Genomic DNA, 27,148 nt, shown 5'->3' with positions numbered 1-27,148 from the left:
GGTAGTGAAATTGATTGGGTTGAGAAGAACCTGTCATTTGAACAGGTGGAGCCTGATTGGACACCCGGAATCACTGAGTGGATATAAGGCAGCCGACACCCTACAGGGGTGCTGGTGATCCTTTCTGCTCTGAGCTCTTGCAACCAGTTAGTCCTGTCTACTGAAAGCTAAGTTTTTGCTCTCTTATTTTTCCATGAGATTTTGTCTGTTTGCTTCGTGTTTTGTGTTCAGCCTGCCTTTGTTGGGACGGGCTGAGCTCCATTTTTGTCTCTGATCAGTTGATCTCTTTGCTCTGTTTTCAGAATATACCTGAGTGCTGATATAGTGATTTTGAAGTCTATCGACTTCAGGGCCTTTTTCCCTATCAGACGGTTGGGACATTTTTGGTAGGGTTTTTTGCGGATTGCAGCCAGCATCTTTTCTGTCCTTTCCTATTTAGTTAGCTGGGCCCCATCGTTTGCTCAACCTGTCTTTCTGTCTGTGTTTGTGTTTTCATCTGCTTTTCACCGACAATACATGTTGGGGGCTGTCTATTGCTTTGGGGTCTGCTCTGTGGCAGTTTAGATTTCCCCTTTCTTTCTTTAGGCTTATTTAGTTCTCCGGCTGTGAACGAGGGGCCTAGGGCACCGTAGGAACCCCCCACGGCTACTGTTAGTTGTGGTGAATAGGATCAGGGGTCTGCAATCCGATAGCTACCAACCTCTCCGGTTTTCTGGACTTAGCTTGTATTTTTGTTTTTTCCTCCTTCGGTGACTCATTCATAACAGCGCAACACAAATCACTACGGATCTGCTGCAAGTGCAGGTGATGCAGATGGTTTTTATGTTGTTTGCTATGGTTTTATTACCAGACAGTGTGGAAAAGCAAAAAGCCTCTTCCTTCAATAGTGTATTGTGTACAGTTGGCTGAAGCAGGAGCCTCTCCCCTCTGCCTTATCTGCACAAAGGTCCAAGTAATTAACCTGGCTAACTTGGTATTCTACCAGCAAAAAAAATGAGAGATCCTCAGGAAATTTAACCCCTGTGTTATTTGCGGGATTCCTACAAGAGAAAACTCGGCAAACTAAATAACAATTTGTAATAATTTATCTTTCATTACTAAGCTTAGTGTTCCTTTTAAATAGGTCATGGTGACATCTTTGTCAACGCTTACTCTTCTACTAGATTATGGCCCGATGCTATCGCATCGGGAGGATGCAATAGCATCACACCTCTTGCCATGTTAACCCTCAACACACACTCTCACCTTTCACCATCTCCACTCACTCTTTCACTCCACATACGACCCCTTCTCTCACTCCGTCTCTCATACTCACGCCATCATCGCCGCTGCTCCACGATCCCCGACATCTTCAGCCGGCGCCATCCTGGATCCAGACGTTGTCCACGCCGGCGACATGTTCTTGCGGCGACGCCATCTTGAGTATCGTGAAATCCCGCGATAGTCAAGATGGCGTCGCCGGAAGAACATGTCGCCGGCGTGGACGACGTTGGGATCCAAAATGGCGTCGGCGAAATCTCGCGAGTTTTCGCCGACGCCATTTTGGACCCCGACGTCGTCCTCGCCGGCGACATGTTCGTGCGGCGACGCCATCTTGACTATCGCAGGATTTCGCCAATCCAAAATGGCGTCGCCGCAAGAACATGTCGCCGGCGTGGAGGACGTCTGGATCCAGGATGGCGCCGGTGGAAGAAGATGTCGGGGATCGTGGATCAGCGGCGATGACGGCGTGAGTATGAGACACGGAGTGAGAGAAAGGGTCGTATGTGGAGTGAAAGAGTGAGTGGAGATGGTGAAAGGTGAGTGGAGTGTGTGTGTTGAGGGTTAACATGGAAAGAGGTGTGCGGTGACGTCACCGGTTACAACTGGACGGAAGTTGTTACAACCGGAAGTTGCTTAGGGCATTTATTATTATAGATTTCTTCACTGATTTGAGTCGCATTACTAAAGCAGGCGATGCAGCATTACAACGCTATGGTTCTGTGTAATTTCTGGGACTTGTGGTGCCATCCAAAGAGCTAAGGGGTCAACTTTTATCTCTGGTGTATTAGCTCTCTGCTGTTAGGCCTGGGCATGGCTGCTGTTTAAGGCTACTTTCACACATCAGATTTTTTCTGACAGGCAGGATCCGGCTATTTGTTAAAAAAACGGATCCGGCATAAATTTTGGAAAACTGAAGAAACGGATCCGTTTTTCCGCTGGAACCGTCTAGCAGGTTTATATCTGTTTCCTGGGGGCTGACTAATTGGATCTGAGCATGCACAGACTTAAAAAAACGGATCCAGTGGCCGGATCCGGCACCCATAGGCTTCCATTATAGCAAAAAAATGTAAGCGCTGGATCCGGCGCTGTCCGGTTTTTCGCCGCAGACAAAAAAAACGTTACTAGAGACGTTTTTTCCAGATGGCGGAATGAAACAGCCTGATCCGGTGAAAACCAGAAGAAACGGAACGCCACGAGGCACGATCCAGCGCTAATACAATTCAATGAGAGAAAAATGGATCTGGCAGCAGCTTTCGCCGGATCCGGTTTTTTAACAAATAGCCGGATCCTGCCTGTCGGAAAAAACCTGATGTGTGAAAGTAGCCTAAGTTCCTGTATTCCTGTTGCTTACTGCCAGTTAAGTTAACTTTACCTGGTCCACATCCCTGCTCTCTGCTCCTGTGGTGAGATTTTGAATATTCTGTGTTCTGACCTTGGCTCATATTCTTCCCACCCACTTGCTTTTCAATTCTGTCCCTGACTTTGTTCTCCTGGTAACGACTCCCCCTAATGACCCTTCTTCCTGCCAACTTGCTCCACCAGCCAGCAGCCTACTCCATGGCCCCAAACAAGAGGCCCTTGTGTAAGTCCAGAACCCAGTACATGGGTTTTATGGTGAATACCAGCGCAACCCCTGGGATCTGGTAAGTGGAGTGTCTAGTGTTGAGGGTTAATACCTTCCAGGCTATCATGTACAGTGCCGCATGACAGGCATACTTGTACCGTAAAGGTGTAGCAAGCTTCGTCTGTACAGTTAGTGTGCTACACTTGGTAAATATTTTTTCGCGGCACGCGCGCGATTTGTGTAGCACACTGAGACTTATAGGGGGACACTTCTCAGAAACTACTTACAACCACCACTAGAGGGAGCACAGGAGCTTGCTACACACTGTAGTGTCATGGTGTTGACTGTATGTACAGTATGCAGCAAACCCCTAAGCTCCCCCTAGTGGTGGCTGCACGATCACTGGATTTTATCCTGTAACTATGTGAACCTTGAGCAATATAACATTACATTAAAAAATGAATCAGTTGAGGATGTTGGAACAAATCCGATACAACAAGCAGGGAATAATACACGCAGTGAATTTTTGACTCGTGTGCTTAAATTTAGCTTTATTGCAATTTTTTGGCAACAAACAGGCACCATCTGCAAACCTCCATGTAGCGTCTTCCCATCACCAGCTGTACTCGCCATCGTATATCTTCTTTGGAGGAATTCGTACATTTCCTTCTCCTTCTTCAGCTCGTTTCAGCGACTCCATTTTAAGCGTTTCCAAAATTTTAATACTAGTGGCAGAATGAGGACAATGAGTAATCGCCCGGCTCCGTCAGATTACTACGGTTTGGATAAATCACCTCCATCGCATTAATGATTTTGCTATAAAGTATCCTCATTCAGTGGTAGCTGCTGTTTGGCTGCGCCCGTCACTGCACGCCAGGGTTCGATGCGATTTCATCCCAGGCTGTTAATTTTCGATGTACGGCTCAGTGAGAACGCGCCGATCCACCCGGCGTTGACGAGAGCTTGTTAATTTTTTCCCTTGTAATTACAATTAATGAATTTTTATCCAATTACACTTCATTACAGCGATACATTGTAACGGAGACTTACACGGCCGTTACTATTGATTGGACAAGATCTCGTTTTGTAATTTTATTTTTTTATTGTTAGGCCACATTGTAAATTTTTTCTGGATCTAAACACAAGACAGAATTTCTTCAGCATCTCATCTGGGAAACATGGCGGCGAGCGCTAGGAAATAGATTACTCATAACGAGAGACACAACGCCGGGAGTTTTATTACAGGTTGTCCGTTGTTTAATGAATTTTCAATTTGCATCTCATTTCCCGTTAATTGATGAAATGAATATTCACTTATGTAACTTTCATTTACTAAGTCCGTCATTCAAGGATGTGGGAAGTAGAAATTCATGCCCTGGTTACGGCAGGGGCTCAAGAATTAGGGATGGGCGGACACGTGAATATTCGGGTCTGTCAGGTTCAGTCGAACCTTATTAAAAAAAAATAAAAAAAAAATTCAGTTTTAGTGCCAGAACGCCAACTGAACTTGATCCCGGACCCCATTCAAGAGGTCCGGGACCATTCGATCGGTCGGTCACCAAAACAACTGGATAAACAAGGGGACACCGGGTAAACAATTACAATGGTGGGCCCTGCGATAGGGAATGGGGAAATGGACACCTCTTGCACTCTGCTGAGGATGTGCCCTGCTCTTACTAGCGTCCCTATACAGGTTCTTTCAACCTGTCGCCGAGCAGGATACCTTGTCCCTCACTTACCCTGCACCTATCCCTCACTAGGAAATTGGTAAGTGCGTACACTGGTCCCACCACTGCACTAATAAAACACCAAGGGGAGTGTCACGGGGTCCTTCTCCGATACCACACAATCAACAGAGCAAGGGAAGGGTGAACAATCCCAAGACCTTTATTACAGGCAAAATTAGAAGGTCCATAAACAATCCACCACACTGAGGATATAATAGTCCTGAACAAGAATGTAGTCCAGTAACAGGATAAAATGTCCAGGGAGACGAGATTCCAAAACTCTAGCACCAGAGGATAAAATGGGTCCTTCTCTCTGAAGTGCAGTCTTTACACGATCCACTCCACACAGGAACTGACTTGACCAGCTCCTGTTCTCTCCACCCCCTTCCTTGTGTCCAGGGGTAGTCAAACAGGTTGGGGCGGTTTCCAGGCCTCCCAGAGGAGAACAAAGGAGCCTTGGGGATTAATGCACTACATGGGATCATCAAGAGAGAGACACAGTCAGGCTGTAGACCCACAGGGCATCAAGAAAAACACTATGAAAACAAGTGAAATAGAAATATACACAAAATGACATCCACATAGCATATCATACCATCACAGGGAGATACGACAGACAGGGTTAAACAAAACACTTAGCTTTCTCTGCTGCCAATGCACCGTGCAGCAGAGTAAGGCTCCTGAACTCAGCTTTCAGCAGAATCACCACTGCTACAGAAAGCTCCTCTCTTCAGCAGAACCAACACTGCTCTCGATAAGCTGAACCATCAGGTAGCTCCAGTCTTCACCACGGTTGGTATCCAAAAAGGACCTGTCATAACCAACAGTCAGCTGATGCACCAGGTGACCTTATATAGGAAGGTGGGAGTGGTCACCACCAGCCCCAGCAGACTAACTAAACATTTAGAAACACCAGCGGCCACCGGGGAGAAAACTGACATTAACCCCCGATGGCCTGAAAGGAAAAAAGGTTATATCTGAGAAGCCCAAACTGACACAGATCAAAAAAAATGGATTGTGACAATACATTAGCGCTGACCAGTGATAACCTTACTGGGGCCCTGAGATGAAAGTATATAAAGAGTCTCTATACCAGGACAAGAGTCACACTAGGTATAGCTTAAGTGTATAGTGAAAGACTAAGATGTACCTCAAATTGGCAACCAAACATTCTAAGATATAAAGGATTGATTCTTACCCATGTAGATCGTAGTAAGGCACCAGACAGCTCCAACGCGCGTTTTCGCCTGGGCTTCCTCGGGGGGCTTAGTCTTTCACTATGTACTTAAGCTATACCTAGCTTGACACTTGTCAAGCAGTATTATAGTAGTTATATTCTTGTACATAGGGGACAGTATTATAGTAGTTATATTCTTGTACATAGGAGCAGTATTATAGTAGTTATATTCTTGTACATAGGGGCAGTATTATAGTAGTTATATTCTTGTACATAGGAGCAATATTATAGTAGTTATATTCTTGTACATAGGGGGGCAGTATTATAGTAGTTATATTCTTGTACATAGGAGCAATATTATAGTAGTTATATTCTTGTACATAGGGGGGCAGTATTATAGTAGTTATATTCTTGTACATAGGGGCAGTATTATAGTAGTTATATTCTTGTACATAGGGGCAGTATTATAGTAGTTATATTCTTGTACAGAGGTGCAGTATTATAGTAGTTATATTCCTGTACATAGAGGCAGTATTATAGTAGTTATATTCTTGTACATAGGAGCAGTATTATAGTAGTTATATTCTTGTACATAGGAGCAGTATTATAGTAATATTCTTGTACATAGGGGCAGTATTATAGTAGTTATATTCTTGTACATAGGAGCAGTATTATAGTAATATTCTTGTACATAGGGGCAGTATTATAGTAGTTATATTCTTGTACATAGGAGCAGTATTATAGTAGTTATATGTTTGTACATAGGGGCAGTAATATAATAATTAGAAGTATTATACTATGTATTGGATAGAACTATATGTTCTATATGGGATTGTTTTATAGTAAACTTCTTTGTGTTTTATATATTGCTTCCAGTGGTTCGTTAAATGTATTTGGTGTCATTATAACTGCATTTATAATCCGTCTTAACACCAGACTAATGATTTCATATATGGTATAATCATTTTAATTTGGTAATAAGAGATTAATGCATTAACGCTTCTAAACCTCTTGCAGTCAGAAGACCTTTGATCTCAATAACTTTCATACCAACCATCATAAATGTGACAGCCAGAAAAGTTATCATTTGTAATATTGAGATTTCCAGCTCAGTTTGTGAAAATCGTGCTAGTAAAATAGAACATGTCTTCATTAATTCTGTTACTGTAGCCAGAGCAATGGGAGTCAGTTCAAGTCTCGTATCATCTACTTGATTTTTGTCTAACAGATGGTGCATATAATAAGTTGGTTTCTTAAACGTATTTTCGTCTTCATTCTTATTTTGCATCCTTCTTTGTGTCTATCGGTGGCATGCTGTTGTGCGAAGGGTCACATGTCCTGGACTCAGCTCCTGAGGTGTTGCTCCACAATGGCGAAACCTCTACGGATCTTGGCAGAGAAGTCATTGAATTGTGAAGAGGATAATTGCGGCCTCTCGGGGTGCGTGATGTGGGCTGTCGTGTGGTCATTCCCGCTCAGTGTATTATTTTTATCCCTATTATGCTTAGCGAGGACAGAGACACGTAAAGTGCATGGTAAAGGGTGTGTGTGCTGGAGGGTGACCCAATGACTATGCCCCATAGTCTTCAATATGGTCGAATGCAAGTTGTAATTTCTTGTTCTTTACTTAAAAGGGGTTTCCGATGCCCCAACTGATTTTTTAAAGACCTTGGTATAAAATTTTAGATATCTCCCTCAAAGTTTTTTTTTCATACTTTTTGTAACCGTCCACGTGTTGTCGCCACCTCTGCCCACTTGTGTACAAGCTGCACTTCCAGACCCTGCTGTTTAAGTTAAACTACCTTTTTATGGATTTCGGAAGCCTTAGGAAAAAGTTGTGATTGTCCTGGACAATCCCTTTAATGTAGGAAGAGCAGCTCTGAAGTGCAAACTTCTGCTCTAAGAAGTGAAATTCTGTGCATATTAAGACTAGAGGAGCATTGATCTGCTGATGGGGGTTTCCTCATCTAGATGGAGAGTAGAAGGAGGGAACAGTTGGGTTTTGAGGACAGTCTGAGTCCATGTTACCCTATTAACGCTTTGCTGTTACTCCGCTACAGACATAGCGGCTGAGATTCTCTTGGCACGAGGTCATGAACCGGTGCCGACTAAGATTAAGACGTGTTTAAGGCATCGTCTTCTGTTCCTGCCCTCGTACATGGCAGCCGAGGCGTCCTGTGTAATTCTCGGCACCGTTTACTTTACATAATAAAAGCCTTCACGTATCATTCTTAATGAAAAATTAATTTTTCGACACGAGCGCTTATCGTGTTTTCTTAATAGCCTCCAGATCCCCAGCCGGAGCAGGAGTTAATGAAGAAAAGAGGAGCGGAGCGTCAGGTACTTATTAATATCGAAAGGTGCCAATAGGTCTCTCGGGAGAGCACAACGCCACCGGAAAAGCGAGGAATAAGCAGGATTTTGCTGGGAAGTTTTTCAGGCTACGGCAAGCTAATTGGGGAAGAATAGTGAAGGGATTGATTTACCTGCCATGGGGATTTCTGCAGACATCAGCAGTTGTGGAGACTTTCCTTGCGTCGCTGTTCCCTTACATGCCATCTATCGACTGATTCCACCAGAACTCGCTTGTCTACTTTACTCCATCACGTTTTCTGCCCTCCATTGTTCTCGCTTTTAATTTTGCTTTGTAAAAAAACCCTCAAAATCCTCAATCTTGAGTTTCCTTTATAAAAGAGAATGGATACCGATATTACGCAGGCTTGATAAAGCAAGATTTGTGCAGGTCCATGGGGAGAGCAAGGGGCGACTTATTGCTAATCTATGCAGTCTCATTGTGATCATGGGCATTTAACCACCGTGAATCCCACCAGTCATAAGTGCCAGTTGTCCTCCGATCCGTCTGCATTTTCTCTGCTTACTGTGTAGACAGGAGCATCCAGGTCCCGATTTTGAGCCCCCATGGATAACTCAGTCCGCGGGACAATAGATCATGACTCAGGCATGAGCGTGCACGGAGAGGTATACTAGCCCAATAGACAGTTCATGGATTTTTACATCACTTTGTGCTTGCCCATTCATACCCTGAGCACTTCTGCCCAATGATTTGAGCGGTCTTAGTCACTGGACATCCATCAATATTAATCCAAAGTCTAATTAGAGATCTTTAGTTTCTGATCCTTGACCACAGCATCTAATGATGAGATGACTCTGCTGACCCTGCCCTCTAATGATAATGAGATGACTCTGCTGACCCTGCTCGATAATGAGATGACTCTGCTGACCCGGTCTTCTAATGATACTGAAATGACTCTGCTAACCCTGCCCTCTAATGGTAATGACATGACTCTGCTGACCCTACCCTCTAATGATAATGATATGCCTCTGCTGACCCTGCCCTCTAATGGTAATGAGATGCCTCTGCTGACCCTGCCCTCTAATGATAATGAGATGACTCTGCTGACCCTGCCCTCTAATGGTAATGAGATGACTCTGCTGACCCTGCCCTCTAATGGTAATGAGATAACTCTACTGACCCTGCGCTCTGATGGTAATGAGATGAGTCTGCTGACTCTGCCCTCTAATGATAAGAGGACTCTGCTGACCTGGTGTTGTGAAGATGATATAACTTGGCTGACTCTTCTCTAATGCCAATGTGACTCTGCTGACCTCTCCCTCCTATAATTGAGTTATCTCTACTTACCCTTTACTGGTCAGGCATCATCTGGAATACTGTGTCTAGTTCTGGGCACCACATTTTAAGAAAGCTATTGAAAAACTGGAGCAAGTTCAGAAAAGAGCGACCAGGATGGTGAGAGGACTGCAAAGTATGTCCTACTAAGAACGATTAAAGGATCTGGGAATGTTTAGCTGAAAAAAGAAGGCTAAGAGCAGACTTAATAGATGTCTACAAATAACTGAAGGGCTGTCGCAGTGAAGAGGGATCATCATTCTTCTCATTTGCATATGGAAACACGAGAAGCTATGGAATGAAACTGAAAGGGAGAAGATACAGATTAGATATTAGAAAAAATTTTTTGACAGTGAGGGTGATCAATGAGTGGAACAGGCTGCCATGAGAGGTGGTGAGTCCTCCTTCAATAGAAGTCTTCAAGCAGAGGCTGGACAGACATCTGTCTGAGATGGTTTAGAAAATCCTGCATTGATCAGGGGGTTCTACACGATGACCCCAAAGGTCCCTTCCAACTCTAACATTCTATGGTTCTATGACGGTTCTATGACAGTAATGAGAATGAGATGACCCTGCTGACCCTGCCCTGTAAACATGAGATATATTTTCTAATTCTGTCATCTAATAATTTTGGGATGACTCTGCTGATTCTGTCCGTTCATAAGATGACGTAACTGAATTGGCCCTCTAATGATAGCAAGATGACTCTACTGACCCTGTCTTCTAATAATTAACTGACTCTTATAATCCTGCCCTGTAATGATGCGATGACTCTTCTGATCCTACCCTGTAATGATGAGATGACTCTTATAATCCTGCCCTGTAATGATGAGATGACTCTTCTGATCCTACCCTGTAATGATGAGATGACTCTTCTGATCCTACCCTGTAATGATGAGATGACTCTTCTGACCCTAGCCTCTACTGATAATGAGAACCCTGCTGATCTTGTGTTGTAATGATAATGAGATGACTCTGATGGCCCTCACAAAGTATACACAGTAAAGTTAAAAAGTGAACTGCAAAAATCAAGCCTTGTCTTCTCAAGTGACTACAGTAGAACTGCAATATTTCAGGATTTTTGTGTACAGAGTATTTCTTTACGGCCTTCTGTGCCTTCATCTAATAGTTTTTTCTTACTATTTTCTGACGGTGTCACATTACCATAGATTACATAGAATAGCGTTATAACAGGGTTTTCGGTGCTGAATCCACAACTGACTTCATCTAAGCCTTGTGAGGAGTTGATGCTATTTTTTCGTTTGCTTTCATCGATGGGCCTCATGGGGTCTGTCCCTATGGAAATGCTGCAGCGGTCGTCTGCTATATAGCATGAAGGATAATAATCCCAGCACAGATACATATAGGAAGGGGCAGACCGATCATCTCCTCTATTATTAGCCAGGCGGATTATTCCATTTAAAGGGACAGGATGCAGATATGTTTGGAAGAGCGGAATGTGCTGATCTTGTTGGGGGTCCTATATTGAGTGTTACATGGTGGTCCCCAGCAGCACAGAGTATTTCAGGAGAGGAGTGAAGTTGGTGAACAGTGATGTGAGGATGGTGGATTATGGAGCCTTCAGCACAGAGTATTTCAGGAAAGGCTTTTTATTGTTTCACCACTTCATAATCCATCACCCATAACCGGACTCAGAAATAATAATTACAGGGAATATCTTACATCCGGGATTATGTTGGCATTAGAGCACTTGGCCGACATCACATGAATGAGATCACTCCCATCATTCTCGTCCTTCTGACCATACGGAGACGCTCGATTCGTTATTAACAACTTAATGGACCTGAGAATGCCTCAGTGACTTTCCTAGATTCTTGGACTGTTCCCAGAAGTTCCGGGCGATGGCCGCTTCATTAGCCGGGGCCGGGCGTACTGTAGACCAGGGGGATTTTATGTTACTGTAAGAGCTATCATGCCATTGATAGTAATATAATAGGTCCCTTCTAAGTGCAGACGTGTCTGAGGTTAGTACCCATGTATATTAATGAGCGGCTGAAGTCACAGCTTTCTCTTTGATTTATAGTGTTTTGTCTTAGACTTTTTTTTGCCTAAAAGTAACCGCTCCTGCTGAAGGAGACGTAATACATCAAATGGGTTTGTATTGTCATGTCCCTTAAATGCTTCAGCCTCTCAATCCATTATTTATAGTCCAAGCAAAGCATTAATGGTAGAAGAAGGTGGGAGGATGTTACCTGGAATGTGCAGCATTTACCACTCATTGCCTCTCCGATTGCCGTCTGATATACTATATGTATAATATTATCCAAAACACTGGTAATAATAAACACAAGCACCAACAGATCATTATTACATTATACTGTACTGTAAGCAATATAATAACAAATACTGCCCCCATGACCCAAACTAATACTTCTATAATACTGCCCTCTATATACAATAATATAACTACTATAATACTGCCTCCTATGTACAAGAATATAACTACTATTAATACTGACTGCTCCCTATATACAAGAATATAACTACTATAATACTGCCTCCTATGTACAAGAATATAACTACTATAATACTGCCCCTATGTAAAGAATATAACTACTATAATACTGCTCCTATGTTCAGGAATATAACTACTATAATACTGCTCCTATATACAAGAATGTAACTACTATAATACTGCCCCTATGTACAGGAATATAACTAGTATAATACTGCCCCTATGTACAAGAATATAACTACTATAATACTGCCCCATGTACAAGAATATAACTACTATAATACTGCCCCTATGTACAAGAATATAACTACTATAATACTGCCTCTATGTACAAGAATATAACTACTATAATACTGCTCCTATGTACAAGACTATAACTATTATAATACTGCCCCTATGTACAAGAATATAACTACTATAATACTGCCCCTATGTACAAGAATATAACTACTATAATACTGCTCCTATGTTCAGGAATATAACTACTATAATACTGCTCCTATATACAAGAATATAACTACTATAATACTGCCTCTATGTACAAGAATATAACTACTATAATACTGCTCCTATGTTCAGGAATATAACTACTATAATACTGCCTCCTATGTACAAGAATATAACTACTATAATACTGCCCCCTATGTACAAGAATATAACTACTATAATACTGCTCCTATGCACAAGAATATAACTACTATAATACTGCTCCCTATGTACAAGAATATAACTACTATAATACTGCTCCTATGCACAAGAATATAACTACTATAATACTGCTCCCTATGTACAAGAATATAACTACTATAATTCTGCTCCTATGTACAGGAATATACTATAATACCGCCCCTATATACAAGAATATAACTACTATAATACTGCCCCTATGTACAAGAATATAACTACTATAATACTGCCCTTATGTATAAGAATATAACTACTATAATACTGCTCCTATGTACAAGAATATAACTACTATAATACTGCTCCTATGTACAAGAATATAACTACTATAATACTGCCCCCTATATACAAGAATATAACTACTATAATACTGACCCTATGTACAAGAATATAACTACTATAATACTGCCCCTATGTACAAGAATATAACTACTATAATACTGCCAGTATGTGCAAGAATATACCTACTATAATACTGCCAGTATGTGCAAGAATATACCTACTATAATACTGCCTCTATGTACAAGGATATAACTACTATAATACTGCCCCTATGTACAAGAATATAACTACTATAATACTTCCAGTATGTGCAAGAATATAACTACTATAATACTGCCTCTATGTACAAGGATATAACTACTATAATACTGCCCCTATGTACAAGAATAGAACTACTATAATACTGCCCCTATGTACAAGAATATACCTACTATAATACTGCTCCTATGTACAAGGATATAACTACTATAATACTGCCCCTATGTGCAAGGATATAACTACTATAATACTGCCCCTATGTGCAAGAATATAACTACTATAATACTGCTCCTATGTGCAAGAATATAACTACTATAATACTGCCCCTATGTGCAAGAATATAACCACTATAATACTGTCCCTATGTACAAGAATATACCTAGTATAATACTGCCCCTATGTGCAAGAATATAACTACTATAATACTGCCCCTATGTGCAAGAATATAACTACTATAATACTGCCCCTATGTACAAGAATATAACTACTATAATACTGCCCCCTATGTACAAGAATATAACTACTATAATACTGCCCCTATGTACAAGAATATACCTACTATAATACTGCCCCTATGTACAAGAATATAACTACTATAATACTGCCCTTATGTACAAGAATATAACTACTATAATACTGCCCCTATGTACAAGGATATAACTACTATATTACTGCTCCTAGGTACAAGGATAGAACTGCTAAACTATACACGTGTATATTATGTTCTTATAATGATACAGTATATTAAAGTATAATACCGCTATATCTGTGCAGGTTTGTTCTTCATTCTTTTTTACTTCTTAGTTTTTCATCTTCTATAGTGCAATCTTGTGTTTCTTTAGTTATTTTTCTTCACGTGAATCCTCTAAAATAGAAAAGGGAAAGGTAGATCAGAGACAAACATGAAAGACAAGCTGATGCAAAGAAACCTTCAAAGGCGACCTGAAAGGCTGAGATAGGGAGACGGTTGTATGTCACAAGACGGATTTAGCAAACTTTTTATTAATGAAGCTTGTTATAAATGGTCTGCGCGGTGAAGGTGCCTTTGTTGGTGATGAATCAGCATTCACATCGTGTGGTATCGGAATAAAGTACAGAGAAGTTTTAAGATGGAGTTGACTTCGTGTGAAATGGCGCAGAAGTGATTATAGGGGAGATCGCCAGGGCCAATATCGCAGCCTGCAATCAATTATATCTGAAGTTAAAGCAATGTTACATTGTAAGTGCAAAGAAATATAATTAATATGTTTTGGTTTTTTTTCTAAATGTGTTTGGGTCGTTGTCTAACTGGCCGGAGTTTGGATCACCCATGAGGAAGGATGGGTCCTCAATGAGCTGCTGACCATCTTTTCCATTATTGTTACACTGGTTATTTCTAAAGTAGATTTCTTCAACCAGTAGATTAGATGAGAACCGCTGTATGTATAGTAGTTGCCAAGTTTTGCCAGCTGTAGGTACTATTGTTCTTGAGTGGTTGTGGGGTACCTCCCTTTTTGGCTTAGGTCACTCATGAAGAAGGCTTGGGCCATATTGAGCCATTGACCACCTTCTTCTTCATTGTTATGTTGGATGTCTCTGGAGTAGGGTTCCACAACTTGTAGAGTCCTGGTCTACACGTGGCTCTCAATTTCCTTTTCAGTTCCCAAGTTTTCTGGCAGATTCTGTTGTGCTTGTGGCATCTGGAATTTCATGAGTGGTTGTTGTGAGGTACCTCTGGTTTTGGTTTAGATCTCCCGTGAAGAATGCCCGGGCCATATTGAGCTGTTGACCATCTTCTTCATCATTGTTATGTTGTAGAGTTTTCCAACATGTAAATTAGGGCCCACACGTGGCTCTCACTTTGCCTTTATTTTTGGCAGATACTTTTGGACATAAGTGGTATCAGGAATTTCATGAGTGGCTGTGGGGTAACTCCCATTTTGATTTAGGTCACCCATGGAAAAAGGTTGGAACCATTTTGAGCTGGTGATCCATCTTTCCAATCATTTTTATTTTGGAAGTCTCTAGAGTAGAGTTCCCCAAACAGTAGCTTAGGACCCTTAGACCCCTTTATTTAGAGCCTAAGCTTATGGCACCTGTCGTTACTAAGTGACACTAGGTATATCATTAGTGGCCTTGCAGTAACTCTTCCTTTAGATTACAGCCCTTATGAAGAAGACCAAACTTCCTTAAATAAATGAAGTCCATCTTCTCCACAATGGTTATTTGACCTGTCTCTGCCGTATGTATGCCCTTTTTTAAGACATGTAAGGGTGAACTTTTTGGGAGAGTTTTGGGACAGATCCATACATGAATTTTAAAACAGTAGTAGATTGGCTTCTACTCATGGGTGCACCCTCTAGTGGGGAGTGTCTACAAGAAAGGACAACCCCTGCTGAGATTTAGTAGAAGCTAGTAATCAAAGCAAAAGGTGGCCACTTTGAAGAACCTAGAATATAAGACATATTTTCAGTTGTTTCACACTTTTTTGTTAATTATATAATTCCACATGTGGCAATTCATAGTTTTGATGCCTTCAGAGTGAATCTACAATTTTCATAGTCATGAAAATAAAGAAAACTCTTTGAATGAGAAGGTGTGTCCAAACTTTTGGTCTGTACTGTATATGACATATGAATACTATGGCAGGTGTATGTATATGTATATGACATATGAATACTATGACAGGTGTATGTATATATGACATATGAATACTATGGCAGGTATATGTATGACATATGAATACTATGGCAGGTATATGTATGACATATGAATACTATGGCAGGTATATGTATATGTATGACATATGAATACTATGGCAGGTATATGTATATGTATGACATATTAATACTATGGCAGGTGTATGTATATATATATGACATATGAATACTATGGCAGGTGTATGTATATGACATATGAATACTATGGCAGGTGTATGTATATGACATATGAATACTATGACAGGTGTATGTATATATGACATATGAATACTATGGCAGGTATATGTATGACATATGAATACTATGGCAGGTATATGTATGACATATGAATACTATGGCAGGTATATGTATATGTATATGACATATGAATACTATGGCAGGTGTATGTATATGACATATGAATACTATGACAGGTGTATGTATATATGACATATGAATACTATGGCAGGTATATGTATGACATATGAATACTATGGCAGGTGTATGTATATATATATGACATATGAATACTATGGCAGGTCTATGTATATGACATATGAATACTATGGCAGGTGTATGTATATGACATATGAATACTATGGCAGGTGTATGTATATATGACATATGAATACTATGGCAGGTGTATGTATGACATATGAATACTATGGCAGGTGTATGTATATATATATATATATATGACATATGAATACTATGGCAGGTCTATGTATATGACATATGAATACTATGGCAGGTGTATGTATATGACATATGAATACTATGGCAGGTGTATGTATATGACATATGAATACTATGGCAGGTGTATGTATATGTATGACATATTAATACTATGGCAGGTGTATGTATATATATATATGACATATGAATACTATGGCAGGTCTATGTATATGACATATGAATACTATGGCAGGTGTATGTATATGACATATGAATACTATGGCAGGTGTATGTATATGACATATGAATACTATGGCAGGTATATGTATATGTATGACATATGAATACTATGGCAGGTGTATGTATATGACATATGAATACTATGGCAGGTATATGTATATGTATGACATATGAATACTATGGCAGGTATATGTATGACATATGAATACTATGGCAGGTATATGTATGACATATGAATACTATGGCAGGTGTATGTATATGTATGTGACATATGAATACTATGGCAGGTGTATGTATATGTATATGACATATGAATACTATGGCAGGTGTATGTATATATGACATATTCTTTATTTTCCTTGCGTCCTTGTATTGTAGCAGGCAGCTTTCTCATGCACTTGGATTTTGCCCGGAGCGGATACTGCGCCGCGGCTAATAATACTATTAGGGTTACTAAAGACTCCGTATAAAGTACAAATAAAAGACCTTAATGTGACTTGCAGAGTTCGGCGCTGACACTTCCTCCAGGAACTTATCCAATTTCAACTTGAATTTCCTTAATGAAACTTCTGTGGCAATTTCCCCTGGAATCGGATTGCACTGGAGGCTCCTTGGACAAGACCCAGTAGTAACGATTTCTTGGCCGGCGTCTCTGCGTATCTGAGCAGCTTCCTAATGAGCGTTCGTTCACTTTCTTCATTTGTGGCTCCTTTTTCGGATTCCTTTCTGAGAGCTGCGTTCCTTCCAGATTCTGCAGGTCATCACCGTGTTACATGTCCGGACATTTCTTGACATTTCTGCTCGTTTGTAGTCTATTTTTGGTTAGTTTCGAGATTTGCTTGCGCCATGTGCCAACGAATATAAAGTAGCTCAAAGTTTAAAAAAAAAGTTAAAAATTTTAACTTTTAATTAATTGACTTTTTACTTAATTATTTTTTTTTAAATTACAAATACATAAAATATAGCCTTATTTTCCTTGACTATGATAATTGAAAACCGCACAAGTATAATTTTGTCCAAGAATAGAAAAAACATGGTGTCATTTTTCTACAGACATCGTCACTCCTATCTATGGGTAGTTTCTGGTATTGCAGCTTTAAAATGTGGTGAGCTGCAATACTACACACAACCTGTGTACCGGTGAGGGCGCTGTTTCTAAAAGAGGACGGCAATTTTTTTTTATCCTCCTGATGAATGACCGTTTGGGGCGGGCAGCATGGAAGTTATTCACCTGGTTGAAATGTGAACTCTTTGATGCAGCAGAGACAGCTCTACGTCTGCAGCATCGGAGGAGTGCAGCTTCAGGGCAGCGCTCTCTATGGCAAAGAGCTTGCAAGTGCTGCACTCTTTACCTAGGAGACTGGCCAACGCTGATGGATTGCAGTGGTGGCCGGTAGCTTATGCAAAAGGCAGTAAGCCAAAAAACTAAAAATCCCTCTGTTCTTGAGAACAGAATTTTTAATAAGAGGTAAATTGCAGTGATGCCTGTTTTTCCAAATTGCGTCCATTTATGATGATAAGAAAGCCCTAATTCTAGTGCTTTGCAGAAAGTTTCTAGGTAGGCAAGCACACAGAAATCATAGGGCTTCATAGCAAAACTCAGAATGTGCCCCCAAACAATACAGCAATCTGCGCAGCCTCATTTTGCTGACTGTAAGGTATATCTTTCCGGCTGCATTCTGCCGCCACTAGGGGGAGCTAATGGCATACAAACACATACAGGTAGAATAAATGCACAAAGAAGCATCTGCTCCATGGTTGGCGTTCGGCATTTGTAAAAGCTCAGGTGAATGTTGCCAACATCACGCGCTTATACCGATCTCATTCTCCCACTAGGATACAATGTCACACAATAGTATACAATGCCTTTTTGTCTGTTCCTTTTGGATTTTACATCTCTACACAAGCAGGAATTTGTCTTGTGTCTTTCCTCGCATTGTTAAAACTACATGTTGTTTGTAAGTTTCATTACATTTGTGGAACTGAAAAGCCTCAAGGTCTAGAAAGGTATTTATCACATCCAGATAGTCACAGCCAAGAATAAGAGTTTTCTATCTGATGTGCATAAATGGTACTGCCATAGAATGCACTCATGATGCCGCCATATGGTGCTCAAATAATTCCGCCATGCAGTGTTCATATCATACTGCTATATAACACAATATACACTACTCACACAACGTTAGGGATATTTGTGTTTTGGGAAAAACTTATGGAAAACGTAAAAAGCTCCAGTGATATTTTCTCATGACAGTCGGGCATTTCTGTAGAAGCAGCGATGGTGATTTCCTCATCTCAAACAATTTATTGAAACAGTGCTGTGTGTACACCAAAAGTGTCGGTGTCTCAGTAACTTGTCCTGGAGCCTCGAGCATCAACTACAGCTGACAACGACGCCTCCTACTGGTTACAAGTGGAGTTACTGTCTGCTGAGACTTGGCGCCCCACACTTACTGGAGGGAGGCCCTCAGATCATTGAGGTTCTGGGGTACAGCGTTACGAGCCTCTACACGGAGACTCGGCTGATCCCATAGGTTTCTATGGGATTCAGGTCTGGAGAAAGTGCAGCCGCTCCTTGTGAGGTCCCCCCAGTCTCCAGCAGCCGCTCCCCAATGATGTGACCTCGATGAGCTGGAGCATGGTCGTCCATGAAGATGACATGAGGCCGGTGTTGTCCGTGCAGAGGCACAATGACTGGAGTAATGATGTTATTCCAGTAGTGGGGACTCGTCACAAAGTGCAGGCAGTCCTCTACTGACTACACCCACCTGCCCACACCACCACCGGCTCTTCTGGTGACAAGTGGCTGATACACAGCGCTCTCCTTGACGTCTCTATCATCACTGGCGGCCATCATTTCTGCTCAGCGTGAATCCACTTTCATCAGTGAACAGCGCTGAGGCCTCTGGTCCCTCATTCAGGGTAGATGCTCCTGGCCCATGGTGGTGGGGTCCGGTACCTTGCAGGGCGACTAGCACACAGATCACAGTCATGTAAATGGTTTTGAATGGTCTGACGTGACACTTGGTCGCCTCTCACCTCCCCTAGATGTGCCTGGAGTTGAGGGGCATTCATCATCCGGTCCTGAAGGGCATTGTTCACAATGAAGGGTCCTCGGTGTGGGATGTGGCAGAGGACATCCACTTCTCTGCCTTTCTCTGACTCTTCAGTCTCTGTCACCTGCTGATGTCTCTGTGACTCTGAGCTCAGTGGTCTCTTCCGTCACATCCTCCCTGAATCCTCACCACAGCGAGGTCCTGGTCACCAATTGTTAGGGGTCGTCTTGGCCCCATGATGAGGAGGACGGTTTAATACCAATTCTAATAGAACCCGACATTTCTTGTACAATTCATGGATCAAACACCTGTTGGGAATTTTGCCATTAAGCTCCTTGTAGAGAACAGAAAGTTGTGTAAAAACTACTGAGACATTGAACAGCTGGATGTGGGCATCCGAAACTTTTGAGGCGTCACATTAAGTTCACCTGGAAAAGGTTACAGGGCATTTTTGCTTACTGTATATAATGTGATCATAGTGGGCATATAATGCAGCCATGCACTGGTTAATTAAGTAATACAGGTATATAGTATAGGATGATACTTCAAAATATGGGATATTTGATACATAAGATACCTTAATACAGTGCTCAAGTAATGGCACATACAGTTTACAAATAATACCGTAAAATGAATATATCATACTACAATGTAGAAATCAACTAATTCTGCTATACAGGGTCCAAATAATACATACAGCTGTCACAGGTGTGTCATAGGCTGCAGACTGTCGCACAGCATCTGGCTGCAGAATGTCTCTGATTTTGGCATTACAGACGCCTCCTTAATCCTACTGACTCTCGGACCCAGTGGCAACCTGCCGCCAGCTCTAGATGACACACCTGGACCTGGGTGTTTATAGACTCTCAGTCTACTTCTGGGAATTGCTGGTGATATTTCCATTTTCCCCTGTTGAGGCTTGTTGTACTTAGTCTTTCCTACACAGTGCGTGACAACAGCCATACGTTATATTCATAAGGTCATCATACACTACTGAATTAATACCGCAATTATGTGGTGCAATAATACTGCCATACAGTGCACACATAATGGAGTAATCTGTGAACTGATTTTAAAGCAGCCATGTACATCTCATGTTGTCCGTATGGACGGTCTGAGCCCAGAATATCATGTCTGTGTGACTCATTATTTGAACCCATGTCTCCGTACTCAGTTAGCACCGTCCACGCGGTATTCCGCTACTTAGCAACAGCCGCCGAGGCGGCGGGCAGGAGCCAAGTGTAGCCCATGTATTTGGTTTCTGTCCATGGTGATGAGACTTTTCTCTTACCTGGGGCTGCTAATTTGATTGCACCTGCTGTGACTTAGAATCACCATCCTTCCCGATTCTTTTTCATGCCCATGATATTGGCATAGCGACATAAATTAAAGATGCGATTCTGCAGAAGAAGCCTTTGTTCTTCTTCGCTCTTCTTTTGCTCTGCTATTTCTGCGCCTGTTACTCTCTAACTCAAAGAAATCTGTCCAGTGGGAAAGAAAGCTTTCTACAATTAGCTGTTTCTGTCTGATCAGCAAAGACAGCCGCGATATAGATCGTCACATCTGAAAAACGGCATCGATTGAGTGAACAACCAAATATCTATCCTTGTATCCCATATCTATCTCTCTATTATCCAGAGGCTAAGGGCCGTGCATTATACAGCATGAATTACTATGGGCTATGCATTATACTATATGGATGACTATGGGCTGTGCATTATACTACATGGATGACCATGGGCTGTGCATTATACTACATGGATGACCATGGGCTGTGCATTACACTACATGGATGACTATGGGTTGTGCATTATACTACATGGATGACTATGGGTTGTGCATTATACTACATGGATGACTATGGGGTGTGCATTATACTACATCGATGACTATGGGGTGTGCATTATACTATATGGAGGACTATGGGCTGTGCATTATACTGCATGGATGATTATTGACTGTGCATTATACTACATGGATCACTATGGCCTATGTATTATACTACATGGATGACTATGGGCTGTGCATTATACTACATGGATGACTATGGGATGTGCATTATACTACATGGATGACTATGGGCTGTGCATTATACTACATGGATGACTATGGGTTGTGTATTATACTACATGGATGACTATGGGCTGTGCATTATACTACATGGATGACTATGGACTGTGCATTATACTACATGGATGACTATGGGCTGTGCATTATACTACATGGATGACTATGGGCTGTGCATTATACTACATGGATGACTATGGGATGTGCATTATACTACATGGATGACTATGGGCTGTGCATTATACTACATGGATGACTATGGGTTGTGTATTATACTACATGGATGACTATGGACTGTGCATTATACTACATGGATGACTATGGGCTGTGCATTATACTACATGGATGACTGTGGGCTGTGCATTATACTACATGGATGACTATGGACTGTGCATTATACTACATGGATGACTATGGGCTATGTATTATACTACATGGATGACTATGGGCTGTGCATTATACTACATGGATGACTATGGGATGTGCATTATACTACATGGATGACTATGGGCTGTGCATTATACTACATGGATGACTATGGGTTGTGTATTATACTACATGGATGACTATGGGATGTGCATTATACTACATGGATGACTATGGGCTGTGCATTATACTACATGGATGACTATGGGTTGTGTATTATACTACATGGATGACTATGGGCTGTGTATTATACTACATTGATGACTATGGACTGTGCATTATACTACATGGATGACTATGGGCTGTGCATTATACTACATGGATGACTATGGGCTGTGCATTATACTACATGGATGACTATGGACTGTGCATTATACTACATGGATGACTATGGGCTGTGCATTATACTACATGGATGACTATGGGCTGTGCATTACACTACATGGATGACTATGTGCTGTGCATTATACTACATGGATGACTATGGGCTGTGCATTATACTACATGGATGACTATGGGCTGTGCATTACACTACATGGATGACTATGTGCTGTGCATTATACTACATGGATGACTATGGGCTGTGCATTACACTACATAGATGACTATGGGCTGTGCATTATACTATATGGAGGACTATGGGCTGTGCATTATACTGCATGGATGATTATTGACTGTGCATTATACTATATGGAGGACTATGGGCTGTGCATTATACTACATGGATGACTATGTGCTGTGCATTACACTACATGGATGACTATGTGCTGTGCATTATACTACATGGATGACTATGGGCTGTGCATTATACTACATGGATGACTATGGTGTCATGTCGGACGCTGTTCACACCACAGCATCCGGCAGGCAGAGGTAGTTCCACCTCCAGCCACTATAGCCTCAGTGGCGCCGGCCTGATCTTCAGGCTCTCGGGGGTTAATCCTGCTGGAGACCAGGTTGGATGGTTAGTCACGCCCACGGTCTTTAAATAGTCATGCTGGCCTATGGGCGTCGCCGATTATAGCTTGTGTTTCATACCAAGTGGTTCCGGTCTGGAGTGGAGGTGTTCAAGAGAGAGAGATTCATATCTGGTGTCGTATGATCCGTCGTTATCCTTTCTCCTTCCCATATTTGTGTTTAGTTGTGCCCTGTTCACATTACTGTTTATTCCTGTGTGTGTGCGGCGCAGTGCAGTTTAAGTTCTCCCTGTCTGTCATTATTTGTGTGGGGGCTTTGGTGGTGACTTCTCACTGGGTGGAGGGTGGAGGGTTAAGTGCAGGGCTGAGCAGGAGATAAGGAAAGGTCGGAGGCTCAGGCATTTGCACCTTCAGCAAAAACCCTGGGTTGAGGGTCAGACAGGGTTTCCCCTAGTAAAGGGACACCACAGGGGCCCCGGGTATTTCAGCCTTAGTTGAACTAAGCCCCCGTGACATTATAATCGGCCCACATTTTTTCAGGAGTCCATGGATCCATTAGATTCCATAACCCGCCAGTTGGCGGCGCTGTCCATACAGGTCTCCGAGTTGAATGGGGCAGTTCAGCAGCAGGGCCTGGTAGTAGCAAAGGTGCAAACGGCATCTGCAGGTATCGGTGCAGAGCCGAAGTTTCCGCTGCCAGAACGATTTTCAGGCGATCGCAGCAAATTTGTCGTATTTTGGGAGGCCTGCAAATTATACTTCCGCATGCGGCCAATATCCTCAGGTAATGAGGCCCAGCGAGTAGGGCTGGTGTTGTCATTACTGAGTGGTGACCCCCAAGCATGGGCATTTTCCTTACCACCTGACTCTGCTACATTTCATTCGGTCGATAATGTTTTTTCTGCCCTCGGGCTCATTTACGATGACCCTGACCGACTGGCTCTAGCGGAATCTAAAATCCGCGCCCTCCGCCAGGGGGAGCGCTTGGCAGAAGACCATTGTTCGGAATTTCGCCGCTGGGCTGTAGACACACAGTGGAATGACCCAGCGCTGCGGAGCCAGTTTATTCATGGGGTATCAGGGAGGGTGAAACAAGCCCTCCTGATGTATGAGACTCCGGCATCATTGGAGTCTGCCATGAGTTTGGTGATACGTATTGATCGCCGTTTTCGTCAGGGGGCACAGGAGACGCTACCTCTGGGGGAAAACAGAGGTGCAGGTGTGGTTGAAGTAGATGAGTCCCCTGAACCTATGCAGATTGCTGGCGTGGCACAGGTTCAGCCTCGCGCTCCGGGAGTCCGGAAGTCCGGAGCATGTTTCTACTGTGGTAAAGGAGGTCATTATGTTAACGTTTGCCCGGTACTACCTAAGAGGGTCAAACCGGCGGAAAACTGTTAAGCTCAGAGGGTATGGAGGAGACCCAACTGAGCGTATGCATATCCTCCATGATGGTATCTCAATGTATGCTCCCTGCCAAGGTTATTGTCGCCGGCAGAGAGCTACCAATATCAGTGTTTGTGGATAGCGGTTCCGCCACCAATCTCATAGACGAGGAGTTTGCACACACCGCCGGGTTTAAGATCGAGAAACTTCCTCACCCCATACAGGTGGTGACCATTAATGCTGTTCCCCTCCCTCAAGGGGAGATTACTGAGTTTGTGGCAGAGGTGAAACTCCACATTGGGGTCCTACATTCTGAGTCGGTTACATGTAGGGTCCTCCGTAATCTCCCAGCTCAAATGGTCCTGGGTTTTCCATGGCTGTCCAGGCACAACCCGGTAATTGATTGGAAAACTCAGGACATAGTACAATGGAGTGGTTTCTGCCAAGACAATTGCTTGGCCACATGTGTGTCCGCCGTGACGCCCAGCCTGCCGGAGGCTTTGCAGGATTTCGCGGATGTATTCTCTGAGAAGGGTTGCTCAGAACTGCCTCCACATAGAGCCTATGACTGTGCTATTAGGTTAAAACCCGGGGCCAAATTACCTAAGGCCAGGATGTTTAATATTTCTGGTCCTGAGAGACAAGCTCTGAAAGACTACATCGCGGAGAGTCTGAGCAAAGGTCACATCCGGCCTTCGTCCTCGCCTGTAGCCGCGGGGTTTTTCTTCATTAAGAAGAAAGATGGGGGGTTACGCCCGTGTCTGGATTTCCGAGAGTTAAACCAGATTACTATCCGTGATCCCTACCCAATGCCGTTGATCCCGGATTTGTTCAACCAGGTAGCGGGGGCAAAATGGTTTTCCAAGCTGGACCTCAGGGGGGCGTATAACCTCATAAGGGTCCGTCAGGGGGATGAGTGGAAGACGGCGTTTAACACTCCTGAGGGTCATTTTGAGAGTCTGGTTATGCCGTTTGGGTTGACCACCGCGCCTGCCGTTTTCCAACATTTTATTAATGATGTCTTTGCTCATGTCCTGGGGAGATTTGTGATTGTATACCTGGATGATATCCTCATTTATTCTAGCGATCGGGACACTCATTTGCAGCATGTTAGGCAGGTGTTACAGTTGCTCCGGGAGAACCAGCTCTATGCTAAGCTGGAAAAATTTTTATTTTTTGTCCAGGAGTTGCCCTTTTTGGGATATATTGTGTCCGCAGCTGGTTTTAAAATGGACACCGCTAAGGTGCAAGCGGTGTTGCAATGGGAGAGGCCGGAGAGTCTGAAAGCACTCCAGCGGTTCCTTGGGTTTGCGAATTATTATAGGAAATTTATAAAACACTTTTCGACTGTCGCCAAACCGCTCACGGACATGACAAAAAAGGGTGCCGATCTGGCGAACTGGCCTGAGGTGGCTATACGTGCATTTGAGCGTCTGAAGAATAGTTTTGCTTCAGCCCCCATTCTGGTGCAACCAGACGTGTCTAAACCTTTTGTGGTGGAGGTTGATGCGTCGGAGGTGGGAGTGGGGGCAGTACTGTCTCAAGGCTCGTCCTTGAGCGAGATGCATCCATGCGCCTACTTCTCCAAGAAGTTGTCGCGGGCCGAACGGAATTATGATATCAGGCAACAGGGAGTTGTTGGCCATCAAGCTGGCTTTTGAGGAATGGCGACACTTCTTGGAGGGGGCGGCTCACCAGGTCACAGTTATCACCGACCATAAGAATCTGCTCTACCTGGAGTCGGCCAAGCGTCTGTCTCCTAGGCAGGCTCGCTGGGCATTGTTTTTTACTCGTTTCAATTTTCTTGTGACGTACCGTCCCGGGGTTAAAAACACCAAGGCGGATGCTTTGTCTAGGTGTTTTCCGGGGGGAGAACCTCGGGAAGAGCCGGTACCCATCCTCCAGAAAGGGGTAGTGGTCTCGGCTCTCACGACTGAGGTAGAGGCGGAGATTGCCGAGGCCCAAGAGGAGGTACCACCAGGACTTCCCGCCAACAAATCATTTGTACCCCTGCATCTTCGGCCTAAGGTGTTGAAGGAACACCACGATTCGGTACTGGCTGGTCACCCAGGGGTGAAGGGCACCTTAGAGCTGGTATCGCGTCGTTTCTGGTGGCCCAAAATCCGGCAGGACGTGGTCTCGTACGTGGCAGCTTGCATCACGTGCGCTAGGGCTAAGTCACCCCGAACCCGTCCTGCTGGCACGCTACAGCCTCTGGGGGTACCCAATAGGCCATGGACAGAAATCTCCATGGATTTTATCACTGACTTGCCAGCCTCAGCAGGGAACACGGTCATCCTGGTGGTGGTTGACCGTTTTTCAAAGATGGCGCATTTTGTGGCGTTGTCCTCTTTGCCCAATGCTAAGACGTTGGCTCAGGTATTTGTGAAGGAGGTGGTCAGACTCCACGGAGTACCGTCTGACATAGTATCTGATAGGGGTACGCAATTTGTGGCGAGGTTTTGGAAAGCTTTTTGCTCAAGGTTGGGGATCAAGTTGTCACATTCATCGGCGTTTCATCCACAGTCTAATGGACAAACTGAGCGCATGAACCAAAATCTAGAACAGTATTTACGATGCTTTGTGTCCGACAACCAGGAGGAGTGGTCTACTTTCCTTCCTCTGG

At 43.0% G+C, this 27,148-nt stretch overlaps 1 protein-coding gene and 1 long non-coding RNA gene across 2 annotated transcripts in view; one reads left to right on the top strand and one right to left on the bottom strand.

The window, feature by feature from the left end:
- GALNT14 (polypeptide N-acetylgalactosaminyltransferase 14) overlaps positions 1-27,148 on the top strand; it is a 531,963-nt gene that overhangs the window by 63,775 nt on the left and 441,040 nt on the right. The window lies entirely within an intron of this gene.
- Positions 4,699-27,148, bottom strand: part of LOC141060088 (uncharacterized) — a 57,476-nt gene continuing 35,026 nt past the window's right edge. Inside the window, exons 2-3 of the long non-coding RNA XR_012222660.1 lie at positions 13,839-13,945; positions 4,699-5,365 (exon numbers count right to left, since the gene is read on the bottom strand). This is a non-coding gene — a long non-coding RNA (uncharacterized lncRNA). The remainder of the gene's footprint in view (positions 5,366-13,838; positions 13,946-27,148) is intronic.

The sequence above is a fragment of the Dendrobates tinctorius genome, unplaced genomic scaffold (genome assembly GCF_039654945.1).
Source record: "Dendrobates tinctorius isolate UK_male_01 unplaced genomic scaffold, ASM3965494v1 ptg000232l, whole genome shotgun sequence".
NCBI lineage: Eukaryota > Metazoa > Chordata > Amphibia > Anura > Dendrobatidae > Dendrobates > Dendrobates tinctorius.
This window is presented reverse-complemented; position numbering and strand designations above follow the sequence as displayed.